We start from the raw sequence: 18,011 nt of genomic DNA on the forward strand, positions 1-18,011 counted from the left end.
TGATTTGTGTGATATGCAAAAGAAGAAAGATGTGGATAATGATATTGTTAAATTGAAGCTATTTCCTTTTTCGCTTAGAGATCGTGCTAAAGCTTGGTTTTCGTATTTTCCTAAAAATAGTATTGATTCTTGGAACAAGTGCAAAGATGCTTTTATCTCTAAGTATTTTCCTCCCACTAAGATCATCTCCCTTAGAAACGATATTATGAATTTTAAGCAACTTGATCATGAACATGTTGCACAAGCTTGGGAGAGGATGAAATTAATGATACGTAATTTCCCTACTCATGGTTTGAATTTGTGGATGATTATACAAAATTTTTATGCCGGATTGAATTTTGCTTCTAGAAATCTTTTAGATTCGGCCGCGGGAGGCACTTTTATGGAAATCACTTTAGGAGAAGCTACTAAAATCCTAGATAATATTATGGTCAATTATTCTCAATGGCATACTGAAAGATCTACTAATAAAAAGGTGCATGCGATAGAAGAAATTAATGTTTTGAGTGGAAAGATGGATGAACTTATGAAATTATTTCCTAGTAAGAGTGTTTCTTCTGATCCTAATGATATGCCCTTGTCTACTTTGATTGAGAACAATAATGAACCTATGGATGTGAATTTTGTTGGTAGGAATAATTTTGGTAACAACGCGTATAGAGGAAATTTTAATCCTAGGCCTTATCCTAGTAATCCCTCTAATAATTATGGTAATTCCTACAACAATTCTTATGGAAGTTATAATAAGATGCCCTCTAATTTTGAATCTAATATTAAAGAATTTATTACTTCGCAAAAGAATTTCAATGCTTTGATTGAAGAAAAATTGCTTAAGATTGATGATTTGGCTAGGAACGTTGATAGAATTTCTCTTGATGCTGATTCTTTGAAACTTAGATCTATTCCACCTAAGTATGCTATCAATGAGTCTCTCAAAGCCATGAGAATTTCCATTGATGAGTGCAAATAAAGAACCGCTAGGATGCGTGCTAAGAAAGATGCCTTTATAAAAGCGTGTTATTCTATTTCCTATGAAAATAAAGATGAAGATCTAAAAGTTATTGGTGTGTCCCCTATTAAATCTTTGTTTTGCAATATGAATCTTTATAATTATGGGACTGAATATGATCCACCTTTACCTAGAAGGCGTTCCAAAAATTCAGAGTTTTTAGATCTTGATGCTAAATTTGATGAAAGTGGGATTGAAATTAAAACCCTAGATGTTGCTAAACCCACTATTTTGGATTTCAAGGAATTTAATTATGAAAATTTCTCTTTGATTGATTGTATTTCCTTGTTACAATCCGTGCTAAATTCTCCTCATGCTTATAGTCAAAATAAAGCGTTTACTAAACATATCGTTGATGCCTTGATGCAATCTTATGAAGAAAAAATTGAGTTAGAAGTTTCTATTCCTAGAAAACTTTATGATGAGTGGGAACCAACTATTAAAATTAATATTGAAGATCATGAGTTCTATGCTTTATGTGATTTGGGTGCTAGTGTTTCCACAATTCCAAAGACTTTGTGTGATTTGTTAGGTTTCCGTGATTTTGATGATTGCACTCTAAACTTGCACCTTGCGGATTCCACTATTAAGAAACCTATGGGAAGAATTAATGATGTTCTTATTGTTGCAAATAGGAATTATGTGGCCGTAGATTTTATCGTTCTTGACATAGATTGCAATTCTTCATGTCCTATTATTCTTGGTAGACCTTTCCTTAGAACGATTGGTGCAATTATTGATATGAAGGAAGGAAATGTTAGATTCCAATTTCCGTTAAGGAAAGGCATGGAACACTTTCCTAGAAAGAAAATTAAATTACCTTATGAATCTATTATGAGAGCCACTTATGGATTGCCTACCAAAGATGGCAATACCTAGATCTATCCTTGCTTTTTATGCCTAGCTAGGGGCGTTAAACGATAGCGCTTGTTGGGAGGCAACCAAATTTTATTTTTATTCCTTGATTTTTTCCCCTGTTTAGTAATAAATAATTTACCTAGCCTCTGTTTTGTCTGTGTTTTTTGTGTTTAATTAGTGTTTGTGCCAAGTAGAACCGTTGGGAAGACTTGGGGAAAGTCTTGATATCTTGCTGTAAAAAACAGAAACTTTAGCGCTCACGAGAACTGCTGCCATTTTTATTTGGAAAGTGATATTTAGTTAATTCTTTTTTAAGATGATTAATAGATAAATTACTCACGTTCAGAAATTTATTTTAGAATTTTTGGGGTTCCAGATCTTGATCTAGCTACAGATTACTACAGACTGTTCTGTTTTTGACAGATTCTGTTTTTCGTGTGTTGTTTGCTTATTTTGATGAATCTATGGCTAGTAAAATAGTTTATAAACCATAGAGAAGTTGGAATACAGTAGGTTTAACACCAATATTAATAAATAATGAGTTCATTACAGTACCTTGAAGTGGTCTTTTGTTTTCTTTCGCTAACGGAGCTCATGAGATTTTCTACTTCAAGTTTTGTGTTGTGAAGTTTTCAAGTTTTGGGTAAAGATTTGATGGATTATGGAACAAGGAGCTGCAAGAGCCTAATCTTGGGGATGCCCATGGCACCCCCAAGATAATCTAAGGACACCTAAAAGCCAAAGCTTGGGGATGCCCCGGAAGGCATCCCCTCTTTCGTCTACTTCTATCGGTAACTTTACTTGGAGCTATATTTTTATTCACCACATGATATGTGTTTTGCTTGGAGCGTCTTGTATGATTTGAGTCTTTGCTTTTTAGTTCACCACAATCATCCTTGATGTACACACCTTTTGAGAGAGCCATACACGATTTGGAATTTGTTAGAATACTCTATGTGCTTCGCTTATATCATTTGAGTTATATAGTTTTGCTCTAGTACTTCACTTATATCTTTTAGAGCACGGTGGTGGATTTGTTTTACAGAAACTATTGATCTCTCATGCTTCACTTAGATTATTTTGAGAGTCTTAAATAGCATGGTAATTTGCTTAAATAATCCTAATATGCTTAGTATTCAAGAATAGTAAAAACTTTCTTATGAGTGTGTTGAATGCTATGAGAAGTTTGATGCTTGATAATTGTTTTGAGATATGAAGATGGTGATATTAAAGTTGTGCTAGTTGAGTAGTTGTGAATTTGAGAAATACTTGTGTTAAAGTTTGTGATTCCCGTAGCATGCACGTATGGTGAACCGTTATGTGATGAAGTCGGAGCATGATTTATTTATTGATTGTCTTCCTTATGAGTGGCGGCCGGGGACAAGCGATGGTCTTTTCCTACCAATCTATCCCCCTAGGAGCATGCGCGTAATACTTTGCTTTGATAACTTGTAGATTTTTTCAATAAGTATATGAGTTCTTCATGACTAATGTTGAGTCCATGGATTATACGCACTTTTCTTCCTTCCACCATTGCTAGCCTCTCTAATACCGCGCACCTTTCGCCGGTATCATACACCCACCATATACGTTCCTCAAAACAGCCACCATACCTACCTATTATGGCATTTCCATAGCCATTCCGAGATATATTGCCATGCATCTTTCCACCGTTCCATTTATTATGACACACTCCATCATTGTCATATTGCTTAGCATGATCATGTAGTTGACATCGTATTTGTGGCAAAGCCACCGTCTATAATTCTTTCATGCATGTCACTCTTGATTCATTGCATATTCTGGCACACCGCTGGAGGCATTCATATAGAGTCATATTTTGTTCTAAGTATCGAGTTGTAATTGTTGAGTTGTAAAAAATAAAAGTGTGATGATCATCATTATTAGAGCATTGTCCCGGTGAGGAAAGGATGATGGAGACTATGATTCCCCCACAAGTCGGGATGAGACTCCAGACGAAAAATAAAAAAAAGGAAGAAAAGAGGCCATAAAAAAAGAAAAGGCCCAAATAAAAAAATGAGAGAGAAAGAGAGAAGGGGCAATGCTACTATCCGTTTACCACACTTGTGCTTCAAAGTAGCACCATGATCTTCATAGTAGAGAGTCTCCCATTTCGTCACTTTCATATACTAGTGGGAAATTTTCATTATAGAACTTGGCTTGTATATTCCAATGATGGGCTTCCTCAAAATTCCCTAGGTCTTCATCAGCAAGAAAGTTGGATGCACACCCACTTAGTTTCTTTTGTTGAGCTTTCATATACTTATAGCTCTAGTGCATCCGTTGTATGGCAATCCCTACTCACTCACATTGATATCTATTGATGGGCATCTCCATAGCCCGTTGATACGCCTAGTTGATGTGAGACTATCTTCTCCCTTTTTGTCTTCTCCACAACCACCATTCTATTCCACCTATAGTGCTATATCCATGGCTCACGCTCATGTATTGCGTGCAGATTGAAAAAGTTTTGAGAATGTCAAAAGTATGAAACAATTGCTTGGCTTATCATCGGGGTTGTGCATGATTTAAATTCTTTGTGTGATGAAGATAGAGCATAGCCAGACTATATGATTTTGTAGGGATAACTTTCTTTGGCCATGTTATTTTGAGAAGACATGATTGCTTTGTTAGTATGCTTGAAGTATTATTATTTTATGTCAACATTAAACTTTTATCTTGAATCTTTCAGATATGAATATTCATACCACAATTAACACTAGTAGAAAAAGGGTCTTCTGTCCCGGTTGGTAAGGGCCTTTTGTCCCGGTTTTTGAACCGGGACTAAAGGGTCGTTACTAATGCCCTGGCCCTTTAGTCCTGGTTCAAACAGGAACCGGGACAGATGGGCCTCCACGTGGCCGGTGCGCCGAGCCCAGGCAGGAGGGCCTTTGGTCCCGGTTGGTGGCACCAACCAGGACCAATAGGCATCCACGCGTCAGCATTTCAGGGGCTGAGGTTTTTGTTTTTTTTTGAAGGGGGGAGGGGGTTGGGGGTTTTGGGAGGTTAATTTAGATGTTTCATATATTGTGTTAGCTAGCTAATTAATAGAGAGAAGTGTCCTCTCTTATGTCTGTGCTTAGTCGACGCTACGTACTATATACGTATAGAGAGGACTAGACATGCTAGCTAGCTAGTAAGCAAACGAAGGAAACAGAAGATCGTCATGAACATATATGCATACAAAGAGAAGTGATATCGACCACCTCTCCTTCTCTAAGAGATTGGTCGAACAACAAGTTCTCGTATATCTATCCGACACTATCCGCTACATATATACAATGATTATCTCTTACAATATAATCGCCTAATTATATATGAACACATGATCCACATAGTATTCTCCGTCTTCAGCGATCACGTGGTCAAGGAAGAAAGCCGCCAATTCCTCTTGAATTGCTCGCATACGATCTGGTGCTAGGAGTTCATCCCGCATCCGAAAGATCTAATTTGAAGAAGGGGGTCAATACATATATATATATATATGAATAAATGAAACTCAACACAAATGATGGTAATAAAATAAAATTGTGAATATTATTGCTTACGCACTTCATATTGTTCGTCAGAGTACCCCCGTTCATAGGTCGTGTGGCGGATGGACTCGCAAATGTAGTATCCACAGAAATCATTCCCTTGTTCCTGCCACAACCACTTTACAAGAAATAGAGGTCAATCAAACTGATAAGTAAGCATGCCAAATGGTATTCATGAAACTAGCGCTTGAATCACTAGGAGATGCGCGGAACATGTTACTATAGTACTTACTTTCGAGTGTCTAAATTGCAGCTTCTTCGGCAATCCCGAAGATTTTTTGGTGAATTTTCTCCAAACCCTGCCAGACAAAGAAAACAATTACTTGATATCAGGAAATGAACAAAGTTGTTGATATGGTGGATAATGATCGATTTAACTTACTTCTCGAGCATTTGAGTCATGTTCGCATAGTCCTAGGGATCTTTTTGTCTCGAGTCTAAGACGGTTACTAGTCCCTGCTCAAGCTTAATCTCTAGGAGAATATAGTGGAACCTGTGCACGCATGCATAACTCATCAATTACATTACTATAACCTGGACTAATAAGGGAAACCGAATATGCACAAGACAGTAACACTCACTTGAAGTTGTAAGGAAAGAGTATTATATCTTTGTTTTCATTTATTACCAACGATCGTAGCAAGTTGGCCTCGGTATCTTCGGCACGATATTTAACCTCAGTTGCATCTATGAGATTTGTGTTAATGAACCCAATATCACCGATTTGTCTTTTCTTCAATTCGGCGATCTTCAATCTGCATAATATAGTGGGGATAATTATAAATACATGCAATGAAAGAGCTGACCTATATAGAGAGACATAATGACAGAAGTAGTACTACTTATAGACAGTAGCAAGTGACCGTTGCTTTATCGAGGGCCTTTTGATTGAAAAACTGGAAGAACTCCTCAAATGGAACATTCAACAGTTCAATTCCAACGAGGTCATGCTCCTCTGTAACTCTCAGCGTCAAAGTATTCCTCCCCCAGACTCTCTACAGGTTTTCATGTACCAATCATGGAATCTTTGCATCATCATTGTTAGAGATCTTTCATCTTTGACGAGAGGCTTCCCGTACTCGTATTTGTATCCTCCACCTCCAAGAACTCATAATGTACATCGTCGGGCAGGTAATCTCCAAGATTGCTATAACCGGGCACCATCCTCGGATCATTAGTAGGCACCTTGAGCGGGGGGCACGATTGGTTCGCTTGTTTGCCGAGCTGGGCAAATTTTTTCCCAGCTCGTCGTTCTTTTAACCTTTGATCACTGACAGTACTTCCCGACCGCTCCGCTTCGACAAATGCCTTTGCAATAATGCGCTCATAGTTGCCTTTCGGTGGAGACTTTGGTGGTTTTTTCAGGGCAGCCAGAGTGCGCTTCGCTTTCACCGGATCTACCTTCTCGTCTGGAGGTGGATGTTTCTTTGCTTTCACCCCTTGAAAGAAGTTCGTCACTTCGGCTCGTGCGATCTTCGCATTCTCCTCCAGGGTCCTCTTGTATGGTAACTTCTCTGGAGTCTTCAGAGAAGGACCGAATCTGTATTGCCTCCCGCCTCTAGCTGTACTGCTAGATGCCGGTAGAGCAGATGGAGCAGCTGCGGCTGCCTTCTTTCCTTGCTTACGAGGTGGAGGAGAAGGACTACGACGCGCTGGAGCAGCTGGAGCAGCGGCGGGTCTCTTCCGCCCTTGCTGACGAGGCAGAGAAGGAGGAGGTTGGCTGCTCGGGCGTGCCGACGCAGGCGGAGAAGGAGGCGGAGTGCCGCCACACGCCGGAGAAGGAGGCCGATTGCCCTAATCGTCACTCGCCGAAGGAGGAGGCAGTGGAGGAGGCGGAGTGCCCTGACTCGCTGGAGGAGGAGGAGGCGGAGGCGTCCAGTTCGGAAGGTTGATGAGCTCCTTCCGCCATAGGCATGGAGTCAATAGACAAGAACCCAACCGAGTCTCCCCTTCACCGGTAGGGTGGTCAAGCTGGAGGTCCTGAAATCCCTCCGTTATTTCATCCACCGTCACCCTGGCATATCCTTCTGGAATCGTACGACAATGAAAAGTTGTGCCGGGTTCAGTAGGAAAAACAGAGCCAACAGCCGCCTTGACCTTCAAATTCATCCATTGCGTCATAAGGTGGCAATTTTGAGACTCCGTGATGGCATCCACGGGATAGCTGGCAGGAGCCGTCAAGACATGCTTCGGCTGAAGCAGCTCAGTGGAAGCCACGCTGCTTCTCCGCTGAGATGGCGGGGTAGCTTCGGGGGTAGTTCGGTAGTTCGTTTGCTGCGATTTCCTTCTCGTTCCTCTATCGCTTGTACCCTTGCGTGCAGCGCCTGCAGTTGGGTCTGCTGCACTTTTTTCCTACTCTCCTGGCATTTGTAACCGCCTGCGTCCGGAAAACCATCCTTCCACGGAACGGAGCCTGGCGTGCCTCGTGTCCGTCCAGGGTGCTCAGGATTCCCGAGGGCCATTGTGAGCTCGTCGTTCTCTCTGTCTGGAACGAACGTCCCTTGCTGCGCTACATCGATATAGTGCTTTAGCTTATTGACTGGTATGTTCATTTGCTCGTCCGTCCAAACACATTTCCCTAATAGAGGGTCCACAGTTCCGCCAGCCCCGAAGAACCAAGTCCGGCAACGGTCTGGCCAGTTCATTGTCTCTGGTTCGATCCCTTTATCAAGCAGATCATTCTCAGCCTTGGCCCACTTAGGCCGGGCTTTGAGGTAGCCACCTGACCCCATGCGATGGTGAAGATTCTTCTTTGCAGCATTTTTCTTGTTTTTCACTGACATCTTCTTACTCTTTTCCGATGTCTTGTAGGCCACAAATGCGGGCCAGTGATCTCTGATCTTCTCATATCTGCCAATGAATTCTGGTGTCTCTTCGTTGTTGACAAACGTTTTCAGCTCTTTCTTCCACCTCCTGAATAGCTCTGCCATCTTCTTAAGAGCATGAGACTTGATTAATTTCTCTTTAACTGGCTCCTCCGGATCCTCCTTCGGCGGTAGGGTGAAATTTTCCTTCAGCTCAGTCCAAAGATCATCTTTCTGCATATCATTGACATAAGACACCTCAAGGTCTTCGTTCTTAGGCTTACACCATTGCTGGATGCTGATCAGGATCTTGTCCCTAACAAGAACCCCGCACTGAGAAGAAAATGCTTCCTTTGTCCGGATGGGTTCAATCGGCATGCCATCGCGCGCGATTTCTGTGATCTCAAACCTTTCATCCGAGCGCAACTTTTTCTTCGGGCCTCGTCTCTTTACCGAAGTTGTGCTCGATCCAGAGGGCTAGAAAAAAGAAGAATTAGACGAGAGTTAATTAATATGTGTACATACCAAAACAATGAATGCATCAATTAGCTAGTCATCACAGGCTTAACTAATATATTTACCTGGCCGGACTCTGTTCGGTCACCGGAGCCGTCACCACGGGCTCCTTCTTGCACCAGCATTGGGTCACCGGAGCCATCATAATCATGTGTTTCCTCCTCCATTCTTCGATCACTGTAGCCTGCTTCTTCTTCACCCTGTTCTGCTTCCAGACCATCATTGTCGTTAAGATACGACATGACATCACCTCCGGCTAAGATTATGTCCCCCAACACCTGTTCTTGTTCCTCGTCTCGTCCGAACTCCATTGTTTCTGCAAATATTACAACATGGCAATTATTACACAAACATGACAGCATGTGGATATATTAGTGGCAAATGTAGACCTATCTTATTCCGGGTTTGGGGTGGCCTCGGCAACGCTTCAAGGGTAGGGGCGCGGCGGGAGGGGGTAGGAGACCAACATCATTTTTTCTAGGGTTTGGGTGTCCTCGAGAGTTTTGGTCGAGCGAGAGGGCTGGGGGGTGCTCCCGTGGTATAAGTTATCACGGTCGAAGTTATCCGGGAGGGGGTTATATCGACAACGACGACATACATACATGGGAAAATAATATTATCAGGGAGGGGGTAGGTCGAGCCCCCCCTCGTGTTGAAGTTATCGGGACACGGGGTATATCGACCCCCCCTCGTGTTGAAGTTATTGGGAGGGGGTATATCGACCCCCCACGTGTTGAAGTTATCGGGAGTTTATATCGACACGACATACGTACATGGGAAAATAATATTATCAGGGAGGGGGTATATCGACCCCCCTCGTGTTGAAGTTATCTGGAGGGGTTTATATCGACAACGGCGACATACGTACATGGGAAAATAATATTATCGGGGAGGGGGTATATCGACCCCCCCCCACGTGGTGAAGTTATCGGGAGGGGGTATATCGACCCCCCTACGTGTTGAAGTTATCGGGAGGGGTTTATATCGACAACGACGACCCGATAAAACATAAGAAAACGAAGAAGAAATAAAAAAAGGAGAAGAAGAAAGGAATAGAGGAGAAGATTGAAGAAAAAAAGAAGAAAAAAAGCTTCTATTTTTTCTTCTTCTCCTCTATTCCTTTCTTCTTCTCCTCTTTTTTTTCTTCTTTTTTCCTCTTCTTATTTATTTCTCCTCTTCTTCCTCTCCTCTTATTCTTTCTTCCTCTTCATATTTTCTTTTTTCCTATCCTTGTTTTTCTTCTTCTTCCTTCTTAATATCACTTAGCAACTTTTGCAACGATAGGGAGGGGGTGCTCCCGTGGTCTAAAATCCGTCTATGCATGATAGAAAATTCTGAAAAAATACATCTATGATCCCTCGACGTCCCCGCCTCTCTCATGAACAAAAAAAACTGTGAATAAAAAAACATCATGTTCTTTTTTTGCGAGTGTTCTATGAACAAAAAACATCATATTTCATCCACATCCATGCATACATCACATATGTGATCATCTATGAAAAGAACATCATATTCTATAAAAAAATAATTACACACATATATATATATATATATGAACAAAAACAATTATGATAACAAGCATATATATCATCATATATATAACAAGCATATATATATGAAAAAAACAAGCATATATATGAAAAAAATGCTAGGGAGGGCGCCGGCCGGACCAAGGTGAGGAGGACCGCGAGGTCGGCGGCAAGGATGGCGACGGGGCAGTGAGCGCGCGCTCGGGGTAGGGGGCGACATCGACGAAGGGCGAGGCAGGGCGACAACGACGACGGGGGCGGGCCAGGGTGGCGCGCGTCGGGGCAGGGGCGCGGGCGACGGCGAGGGCGTGGGAAACGGCGGACGACGGCGAGGGCGCGGGCGACGGCGACGACGGGCACGGGCGAAGGCGACGGCGGGGGCGGCGGGCGGCGTCGGCGTCGTCGGGGCGGCAACTGCGAGATGAGAGTGAAAATTTCCGAAGTGTGAACTTATATAGCAAAGCCTTTAGTCCCGGTTCGTGGCACCAACCGAGACTAAAGGTGGGCATTAGTCACGGTTGGTGCCACCAACCGGGACCAAAGGCCTTTTTTTAGCAGCCCAAAGGGCGGGAAGCGGCAGCCTTTGGTCCCAGTTGGTGGCACCAACCGGGACTAAAGGGGGCATTGGTCCCGGTACGGACCGGGACCAATGCCCCCTTTAGTCCCGGTTGGTGCCACCAACCGGGACCAAAGGCCTTGCGCTAGCGCGGTGCGGTGGGAAGTTTAGTCCCACCTCGCTAGCTGAGAGAGCTCAGCACCTGTTTATAAGCTGCGTTGCGGCTCAGGTGCTGAGCTCCTCTCTAATATGCAGGCAGTACTTGCTTACCCTTGTCACTGCCTTGTTGGGCCTGCGGGCCTACATCCTGGCCCATGTACATATGGGTTTCTAGTCGTATGCAGGCCGTGTGGCCCAATAGGTGGCATTTTTATTTTTTTCCAGTATTTGTTTTTTTTGAATTATTTATTTTCTTTATTCTTTTTGCTTTTAGTTTTAGAAAAATTATAAACTTTTGTTAGTGCCATTAGTTTTCAAATTTGAATAGTTAAAATTTGAATTCTTTGAAATTTATGTGAATCACAAGTTTGTGATTAACTTTACTAGAAAAATAGTTTTTTTCCTGTTTTTTTGTTTTGTTTTTTGCATTATTTATTTTCTTTTGTTTTTTTGCTTTATTTTTTAATTCTTTTTGCTTTTAGGTCAGCAAAATTATAAACTTTCTGTTAGTGCAATTAGTTTTAGAAAAATTATAAACTTTCTGTTAGTGACATTAGTTTTCAAATTTGAATAGTTAAAATTTGCATTCTTTGAAATTTGTGTGAATCACAAGTTTGTGATTAACTTTACTATAAAAATAGTGTTTTTCCTGTTTTTTTGTTTTGTTTTTTGCATTATTTATTTTCTTTTGTTTCTTTTGCTTTAATTTTTAATTCTTTTTGCTTTTAGGTTAGCAAAATTATAAACTTTCTGTTAGTGTCATTAGTTTTCAAATTTGAATAGTTAAAATTTGAATTCTTTGAAATTTGTGTGAATCACAAGTTTGTGATTAACTTACTAAAAATGAGCATAGATGCGCTTATAGAGAAAATTCAACCTAAATTCATAGTAAATTTCTATGAATTTCAGAGAAATTCACTCTGAATTTAGGTTAAACTTTTATCTATAAGGGCATCTATTTTCACTTTGAGAGGAGCTCAACAAGGCAGAGAGGGAAGGGCTTATAAACCGGTGTGAGCCCCCTTCGGTTGGCGAGGTGGGACTAAACTCTGCCCGCAACGAGGACCAACCATTTAGTCCCGGTTTGTGGCACAAACCGGGACTAATGGTCATGGGCCAGGGGCGAGGAGCATTGGTCCCGGTTGGTGCCACGAACCGACACCAATGACCCCCTTAGTCCCGGTTTGTGGTACCAACCGAGACCAAAGGCCTTGTGCTGCCCCGCGTCAAAAGTTTAGTACCACCACGCTAGCTGAGAGAGATCGAGAGTGGTTTATAAGCGCTGCTGCGCCCACCCTCTCGAGCTCCTCTCAATTGTAGGCTTTCGGGCCTAACCAGACGCCGTGTGCCTATGGGCCTACTGGGCCACCTGCGGGCCTGAATCCTGGCCCATGGTAGGGTTTCTAGTCGTATTCAGGCCGTGGGGGCCCAGTAGGTGGCACTTTTTTTGTTTTTTTGTTGCTTTATTTATTTTATTTTGTTTCTACTTACAACAAAATACTTATTGTTTTTATTTTTATTTATTTTATTAAAGTTTTATTTTAATTATTTTTCTTCTAGGCCACAAAAATTTTAAACTTTTTGTTAGTGCCATTAGTTTTCAAATTTAAGTAGTTAAAATTTGAATTCTTTGAAATTTGTGTGAATCACAAGTTTGTGATTAATTTTACTATAAAAATATTTTTTTTCTATTTTTTGTTTTGTTTTTTGCATTATTTATTTTCTTTTGTTTTTTGCTTTATTTTTAAGTATTTTTGCTTTTAGGTCAGGAAAATCATAAACTTTCTGTTAGTGCCATTAGTTTTAGAAATATTATAAACTTTCTGTTAGTGCCATTAGTTTTAGAAAAATTATAAACTTTCTGTTAGTGCCATTAGTTTTCAAATTTAAGTAGTTAAAATTTGAATTCTTTGAAATTTGTGTGAATCACAAGTTTGTGATTAACTTTACTATAAAAATAGTTTTTTTTCCAGTTTTTTTCATTATTTATTTTCTTTTGTTTTTTGCTTTATTTGTTAATTCTTTTTTCTTTTAGGTCAAAAAAATTATAAACTTTCTGTTAGTGCCATTAGTTTTAGAAAAAAATGTAAACTTTCTGTTAGTGCCATTAGTTTTCAAATTTGAATAGTTAAAATTTGAATAATGGTATTACGAGGGCCGAACCATAAGACATTAAAGCATTTCAAATGAACTCTGAAAAAGTTGAAAGTTGGCATGGTATCATAATTTCACCCACATACCATGTGCATGTACAAAACGGACAATGGTATCATACTCGTCTGTTACAAAGTTGGCATGGTATCATCATAATAGTTGCGGGAGAAAGTCTTCACTTTTTCTTCGCTTGTGTCATTTGCTTATTGCGCCGTAACCATGGATAATCTTCATCGTTTATCAGGATGCTTGGGTCAGCCTTGACTTTGAAGGGAGGAATTTCATGAAACTTTTCATAATCTTCAGACATGTCTGTCTTGACCTCCACTCCCATGATGTCCCTTTTGCCTGAAAGAACTATGTGGCGCTTTGGATCATCGTATGATGTATTCGCTTCCTTATCTTTTCTTTTTCTCGGTTTGGTGGACATGTCCTTCACATAGATAACCTGTGCCACATCATTGGCTAGGACGAACGGTTCGTCTGCATACGCAAGATTGTTGAGATCCACTGTTGTCATTCCGTACTGTGGGTCTACCTGTACCCCGCCTCCTGACAGATTGACCCATTTGCACTTAAACAAAGGGACCTTAAAATCATGTCCGTAGTCAAGTTCCCATATGTCCACTATGTAACCATAATATGTGTCCTTTCCCCTCTCGGTTGCTGCATGAAAGCGGATACCGCTGTTTTGGTTGGTGCTCTTTTGATCTTGGGAGATCGTGTAAAATGTATTCCCATTTATCTCGTATCCTTTGTAAGTCAATACAGTCAAAGATGGTCCCCTGGACAACAAGTACAGCTCATCACAAACAGTGTTGTCACCTCTGAGACGTGTTTCCAGCCAACTGCTGAAAGTCCTGATGTGTTCACATATAATCCAGTCGTCGCACTGCTCCGAGTATTTGGAGCGCAGACTGTTCTTGTGTTCATCGACATACGGGGTCACCAAGGTAGAGTTTTGTAGAACTGTGTAGTGTGCTTGAGACCAAGAATATCCGTCCCTGCATATTATTGAGGCCCCTCCCAGCGTGCCTTTTCCAGTCAGTCTCCCCTCATACCACGATTTAGGGAGACCTATATTCTTAAGGCCAGGAATGAAGTCAACACAAAACCCAATGACATCCTCTGTTTGATGGCCCATGGAGATGCTTCCTTCTGGACTAGCGCGGTTACGGACATATTTCTTTAGGCTCCCATGAACCTCTCAAAGGGGAACATATTATGTAGAAATACGGGCCCCAGAATGACAATCTCGTCGACTAGATGAACTAGGACGTGCGTCATGATATTGAAGAAGGATGGTGGGAACACCAGCTCGAAACTGACAAGACATTGCGCCACATCACTCCTTAGCCTTGGTACGATTTCGGGATCGATCACCTTTTGAGAGATTGCATTGAGGAATGCACATAGCTTCACAATGGCTAATCGGACGTTTTCCGGTAGAAGCCCCCTCAATGCAACCGAAAGCAATTGCGTCATAATCACGTGGCAGTCATGAGACTTTAGGTTCTGGAACTTTTTCTTTGGCATATTTATTATTCCCTTTATATTCGACGAGAAGCCAGTCGTGACCTTCATACTGAGCAGGCATTCAAAGAAGATTTCTTTCTCTTCTTTCGTAAGAGCGTAGCTGGCAGGACCTTCATACTGCTTCGGAGGCATGCCATCGTTTTCGTGCAAACATTGCAGGTCCTCCCGTGCCTCAGGTGTATCTTTTGTCTTCCCATACACGCCCAAGAAGCCTAGCAGGTTCACGCAAAGGTTCTTCGTCACGTGCATCACGTCGATTGAAGAGCGTACCTCTAGGTCTTTCCAGTAGGGTAGGTCCCAAAATATAGATATCTTCTTCCACATGGGTGCGTGTCCCTCAGCGTCATTTGGAACAGCTAGTCCGCCGGGACCCTTTCCAAAGATTACGTGTAAATAATTGACCATAGCAAGTACGTGATCACCGGTACGCATGGCGGGCTTCTTCCGGTGATCTGCCTCGCCTTTGAAATGCTTGCCTTTCTTTCGACATTGATGGTTGGTCGGAAGAAATCGACGATGGCCCAGGTACACATTCTTCCTGCATTTGTCCAGGTATATACTTTCAGTTTCTTCTAAACAGTACGTGCATGCGTGGTATCCCTTGTTTGTCTGTCCTGAAAGGTTACTGAGAGCGGGCCAATCATTTATGGTTACAAACAGCAACGCGTGTAGGTTAAATTCCTCCTGTTTGTGCTCATCCCATGTACGTACACCGTTTCCATTCCACAGCTATAAAAGTTCTTCAACTAATGGCCCTAGGAACACATCAATGTCGTTGCCGGGTTGCTTAGGGCCTTGGATGAGAATTGGCATCATAATGAACTTCCACTTCATGCACATCCAAGGAGGAAGGTTATACATACATAGAGTAACGGGCCAGGTGCTGTGATTGCTGCTCTGATCCCCAAAAGGATTAATGCCATCTGTGCTTAAACCAAACCATACGTTCCTTGGGTCACTTGCAAACTCAGGCCAGTACTTTCTCTCGATTTTCTCCACTGCGACCCGTCAGCGGGTGCTCTCAACTTCCCGTCTTTCTTACGGTCCTCACTGTGCCATCGCATCAACTTGGCATGCTCTTCGTCTGAACAGACGTTTCAACCGTGGTATTATAGGAGCATACCACATCACCTTCGCAGGAACCCTCTTCCTGGGGGGCTCACCGTCGACATCACCAGGGTCATCTCGTCTGATCTTATACCGCAATGCACCGCATACTGATAACCCACAAGTATAGGGGATCACAACAGTTTTTGATAAGTAAGAGTGTCGAACCCAACGAGGATCTAAAGGTAGAACAAATATTCCCTCAAGTTCTATCGACCACCGATACAACTCTACGCACGCTTGACGTTCGCTTTACCTAGAACAAGTATGAAACTAGAAGTACTTTGTAGGTGTTGTTGGATAGGTTTGCAAGATAATAAAGATTACGTAAATGAAAAGTAGGGGCTGTTTAGATAAAAGAAACAATAAAGTAAATATAGCGAGTGTGGAAAAGTGGTGGTAGGAGTTGCGAAATTGCCCCTTAAGCAATTGACTACTTTACTAGACCGATATCAAGTATTATGTGGGAGAGGCCACTGCTAGCATGTCATCCCTGACTTGGAATTCTATGCACTTATGATTGGAACTATTATCAAGCATCCGCAACTACTAATGTTCAATAAGGTAAAAGCCAACCATAGCATTAAGATATATTTGTCCCCCTTCAATCCCGCATGCATCAATTTCTATGCTAGGTTGAAGCTTCTGTCACTCTTGCCCTCCAATACATAGTCCTATCAACATACAACTAACCCTAGGGTGTGATCCACGCGCGCAATCATATGATGGGCACCAAAGGACAGCAACATAACCACAAGCAAATTAAATCAATCATAGCAATTCATCAACCACAGATAGGACAACGAAAATTTACTCAGACATCATAGGATGGCAACACATCATTGGATAATAATATGAAGCATAAAGCACCATGTTCAAGTAGAGGGTACAGCGGGTTGCGGGAGAGTGGACCGCTGTAGATAGAGGGGGAAGGTGATGGAGATGTTGGTGAAGATGGCGGAGGTGTTGGTGTAGATCACGATGATGATGATGGCCCCCGGTGGCACTCCAGTGCCGCCAGAAGCGAGGGGGAGAGAGCCCCCCTCCTCCTTCTTCTTCCTTGACCTTCTCCCTAGATGGGAGAAGGGTTTCCCCTCTGGTCCGTGGCCTCCATGGCACGGGAGGGGCGAGAGCCCCTTCGAGATTGGATATGTCTCTTTGTCTCTCTCTGTTTCTGCGTTCTGTTCTGGCTCTGTTTCACCGTTTCGTATATATATGGAGATCCGTAACTCCGATTGGCCTGAAACCTTCGCCGTGATTTTTTTTCCCGAATATTAGCTTTCTTGTGGCAAAAGAAGAGCGTCAACCGCCTTACGGTGGGCTCACGAGGGTAGGGGGCGCGCCCTAGGGGGGGCGCCCCCTGTCTCGTGACCACCTCGGGCACTGGTTCGCATTGATTTTCCTTTCGAATTTTCCATATTTTCCAAAAATAAGCTCCGTTCGTTTTTATCCCGTTTGGACTCCGTTTGATATGGATATTCTGCGAAACCAAAAACATGCAACAGAAAGGAACTGGCACTGGGCACTGGATCAATATGTTAGTCCCAAAAATAATATAAAAAGTTGCCAAAAAGTATATGAAAGTTGAATAATATTGGCATGGAACAATCAAAAATTATAGATACGACGGAGACGTATCAGCATCCCCAAGCTTAATTGCTGCTCGTCCTCGAGTAGGTAAATGCTAAAAAAAATAATTTTTGATGTGGAATGCTACCTAGCATAATCTTGATCACATATCTAATCATGGCATGAATATTAAGAAACGAGTTATTCAAAGCAATAATCTATCTTTTGACATAAAGACAATAATATTTCAAGCCTACTAATAAAGCAATCATGTCTTTTCAAAACAACATGGCCAAAGAAAGTTATCCCTACAAAATCATATAGTCTGGCTATGCTCCATCTTCACCACACAAAATATTCACATCATGCACAACCCTGATGACAAGCGAAGCAATTGTTTCATACTTTTGACATTCCCAAACCTTTTCAACTTTCACGCAATACATGAGTGTGAGCCATGGACATAGCACTATAGGTGGAATAGAATGGTGGTTGTGGAGAAGACAAAAAGGAGAAGATAGTCTCACATCAACTAGGCGTATCAATGGGCTATGGAGATGCCCATCAATAGATATCAATGTGAGTGAGTAGGGATTGCCATGCAACGGATGCACTAGAGCTATAAGTGTATGAAAGCTCTAATTGAAACTAAGTGGG

The sequence above is a fragment of the Triticum urartu genome, chromosome 7A (assembly GCF_056163025.1).
Source record: "Triticum urartu cultivar PI428250 chromosome 7A, HENAU_Tu73, whole genome shotgun sequence".
In the NCBI taxonomy this organism is placed as follows: Eukaryota; Viridiplantae; Streptophyta; class Magnoliopsida; order Poales; family Poaceae; genus Triticum; species Triticum urartu.